The sequence below is a fragment of the Nelumbo lutea genome, chromosome 5 (genome assembly GCF_056320005.1).
Source record: "Nelumbo lutea isolate HS-2025 chromosome 5, American lotus-T2T, whole genome shotgun sequence".
Classification (NCBI taxonomy): domain Eukaryota; kingdom Viridiplantae; phylum Streptophyta; class Magnoliopsida; order Proteales; family Nelumbonaceae; genus Nelumbo; species Nelumbo lutea.
The window spans coordinates 59,865,953-59,869,879 of record NC_142688.1 but is presented as its reverse complement, the minus strand read 5'-3'; the positions used below and the strand labels follow the sequence as shown (position 1 = coordinate 59,869,879).

General features: G+C 48.9%; 1 long non-coding RNA gene across 1 annotated transcript; it reads left to right on the top strand.

The window, feature by feature from the left end:
- Positions 1-1,476: 1,476 nt before the first annotated feature.
- LOC148852650 (uncharacterized) lies at positions 1,477-2,387 on the top strand. The gene is made up of 3 exons (XR_016099005.1): positions 1,477-1,634; positions 1,999-2,169; positions 2,251-2,387. It is a non-coding gene; the product is annotated as an uncharacterized LOC148852650 (long non-coding RNA).
- The last annotated feature ends 1,540 nt before the right edge of the window (positions 2,388-3,927 follow it).

Sequence of the window (3,927 nt, the reverse complement as noted above, 5' to 3'; positions counted from 1 at the left end):
ACCAATGGTCAAATTAGTACCGAGCTATTTATGGCGAGAGGGAGAGAGAGAGAGAGAGAGGGAGATTACGGAGGAATACGGTCAAAGTGTGTCCAACGTATTTAGAGGTAACCGTATTTAACCACCCAATACTTGGGGGGGACTCCCACGCAACCATCACGTTGACCCTTATCCAATTCCCCAAGAAACAAGAGAAACCAATCTCACTATTGCCAGGTGTGCGACATGTCACTATGCATTTCAGGGATGTCAAGTGATAAGAATAAGGGAAGACAAGCCACATAGGTTGGTGTCCCCAAGGTTGGTGGGGGGTACTCCCATGCAGCCATCATGTTGACCCTTATCCAATTCCCCAAGAAGCAGGAGAAACCAATCTCACTATTGCCAGGTTTGCGACATGTCACTATGCATTTCAGGGATGCCAAGTGATGTGAATGGATAAGGGAAGACAAGCCACACAGGTTGGTGCCCCTTAGGTTGGGTAGCTCATCAAGTCATCAGTTGCCCAGGTCGAATTGGCAGGTCGGGGTTGTGTCCTGCCTAGGTCTCATCTGCTAATCTACCATGAAGTGATGTCAGTGTTGCCTGGTGGCATAAGCCGATCCACGAAGGAGCATTCTTCTAAGGTCTTGCCACATGTGATACCGAGGTGTCAAGAGACGATTTTTGCCACCACGTGGCAGCACATATTGCAAGGTTATTCCACTTCTGAGATTAAGGTGAATGACTTGGGTGAAAGAAGTAGGTTGCTCGTAGGCAATACGCTCCGAGAGTGGTTCCATCAAATCGCAAATTCATACTGGTCTAATTTGTCAGGTTGGGATCGCCTGAAAGGTTGAGTGGCGAGCACGCGTGGGATGCAAACTAGTGTGCATCAGGAGTCAAACTAGTGTGCCCTTTGAAACCGCCAATCACCGATCACAACCGTTAATGGATCGAGTCTCTTGCCTACAAATAGTGGGGCTCGGGGGTTCATTTTCGCTTGTCTTTAGTGAGAGTTGTGCGGTGGTGAAATCGAAGAGCTCGGCGTGGTTAGTGAGGTCAAACTAGTGTGCCCTTTGAAACCGCCAATCACCGATCACAACCGTTAATGGATCGAGTCTCTTGCCTACAAATAGTGGGGCTCGGGGGTTCATTTTCGCTTGTCTTTAGTGAGAGTTGTGCGGTGGTGAAATCGAAGAGCTCGGCGTGGTTAGTGAGGTCAAACTAGTGTGCCCTTTGAAACCGCCAATCACCGATCACAACCGTTAATGGATCGAGTCTCTTGCCTACAAATAGTGGGGCTCGGGGGTTCATTTTCGCTTGTCTTTAGTGAGAGTTGTGCGGTGGTGAAATCGAAGAGCTCGGCGTGGTTAGTGAGGTCAACAAGGCCGATCAATTTCTCTAGCGTCTTCTGGTGAATCCTTTGTTTTTCCTTTCCTTTCCTTTTCTGTGTTGTCTTTTTTGGGTTTTAAGTCTAATGGATAGGAGCAAATAGCCACTCCAACCGGGGAAGCGGCCTTGGCATAGGAGCATCAAGGTTCCCACAAAGGGGCCTCAACCTCCTTGAAGAAGACCAGGTCGGAGCTTAGTCTGATTGAGTTGTCGGCCGATGACATGCGGCAATTAACTACAAGATACCAGTTTTCTAACAGGTATGGATATTGCTTGCCTAGTGACGATCAACTTCCTTGGCTCCATGCCGAGGACAAGGTCTGCATCTTCAAACAGGCCTTGGTGGTTGGGCTTAAACTTCCCCTACATCCTCTAATCCGTGAGGTCTTTAGGTATTACAACATCACCATAGGTCAGTTTCACCCTAATTCCATTCACACTGTATCATTTAGTTTTGCCATCATTACAATTTCTCTTTGACCCTCAAGACCTTCATTGCCATTCAGAAATTAGCCAGTGAGGGAAGCTATTTTTACTTGTTTTATCGGCCCAGCTGCAAATTGCTAGGCAGTTTCCTTTCTAAGGTGTTGGCATAGAAGTGGAAATACTTCTTTGTTTTTATAGATAGCGGGTGGCCCTTCCCCTTGGCGTGGAGGACGACCATTAGAGACAATGGGGAAGAGACCTTGAGTGAACATTTGAAGACTCAAGTAAGGGACTTGGTCAGCAAGAAGTCGTTAATCGGTGATTTTCTGGCCAAGGAGGCATTAATCCGAGCTGGCCTGAATCTTGCAGGTAGGTCATCATACTGCATTTAGGTATTTTTCATTGCATTTTAACTTCAGCTGATGGTTTTCCTGTGCTTATCTTTTGTAGGAGAGATGAGAGGAGTCGATACTTCTAGGGTCTTGGGGCATTGAAGCGAAAAAAGAGAAAGTGAGAGACACCTCCTGGGCTTCGAAGGAAGAGCAGGTGAGGTCAAAGGGGTGCAAGACCACTGAGGTCATCCACATCGATCTCGTTGAAGAGGAGAGACCAATGGACGTATAGATGGAGGCCTTCGGCGGTGAGGCTCATCCTAACAAGCAGAGTTCCTCGGTTCCAGACACCAAGATGGCTGAGGTGTCGGACCCGTCATAGGCGTGATAAGACATAGGCTCTGAAGCTGAGCCCGACTGCACGGTGACGATGTCGAATGAATCTGATGAGGTCGGCAGGCCAGTTTTACAAAGCAAAAGCACGTCAGAGAGCCCGGGGGAATGACCCGAGCGAGGGAGCTCCAGTCAAGTTAGTATCAAGCTGTTTATGATGAGAGAGAGAGCTAGTGGGCAGAGGTTCAGAGCAAAGAGTGAGTGTCATAGCAACAGTGTGAGCATACCTTAAGAGAGCGAATAGTCACCCTTAAATACATTACAAAGTCTGGTCAAAGTGCGTTTGACATATTCGGAGTAATTGGCCTTAACCACCCGATACTTGGGGGTACACCCGCATAGTCATCACGTCGACCCTTATTCGGTTCCCCAAGAAATGGGAGGAATCTGATGTGGCGTAATCCGGTTGCTCCCTATTGGAGATAATCCGGTTGCCTGCAACGACGAGAACTGTGTAACCTGCAAGAGAGGAGTTAGAGATCCTTGGGTGGTTTACCCGGCAGGGACACTCCGATGGCTAAGTTAGCACTCGGTAGTAGTAGAGAGTTTGAAGATGATATAAGAGGGTTTGAGGGCTAGAGAGCAAAGATTACACACATCAAAGAACATACCTTCACCCCTGGGGGTGAAGTCTTTATATATTGGAGTCTCCATGGGTTGGTGGAGCGGTTCCTAGATCCTTGCTGTGATGGGATTCGCTTGTGTGTTAGGTGGATAAAATACCACCAACTGGCAAGATTGCCCTCTCTCGTTTAAACAGGGGAGTGGGTGAACTAATATAGCCGTTGCGATGTATGATCCCGTAGGACGCAGAACACGGTGGTGAGATCCTCGGGATTGCCATGCGGTGGTCGCATGAACAGGAGGCGAGCTGCCTGTAAGGTACCAGACTGCCCGGTGGCGAGCTTCTTGAGCTCGTGCTCTTTAGGTCTGACCTGATATGAATGCCGAAGTGCCCTTGGACCGAGGTGGTCCTGGTGTGATATTGCGCCGAGGTATACTCGTCCCGAGGTAGTCTTTGACCGAGGTGGTGGTTCTGTCCGGGTTCGATCAGTAGCGGGCTTGATATCGTTATCCCGGTCGCAATCTGGTACTGGGACGATCTTAATTCGATGTATCAGGGTACCCGAGGTCGCTTTGTAGAGAATTGATCATGCTGAGCTGTCACTTGTGTCAAGTCACGTCCACGTGCCGATCTGATCATGTTGAGTTGTTGCTTATGCCGAGTCATGTCCATGTGTCTCCTTGTTACGAGGTTGGGCCAAATTCCCCTTCATCAATTGCCCCCCACTCCTCGAGCTAGGGGTCTTGACCTGGTTTGAGGAGTTTACGATGTGACAAGTGGATTTGTCTCGAAGTCCAAGCCGTTCTGTCAGATAGGTCGCATGCGGTTCACGCACGG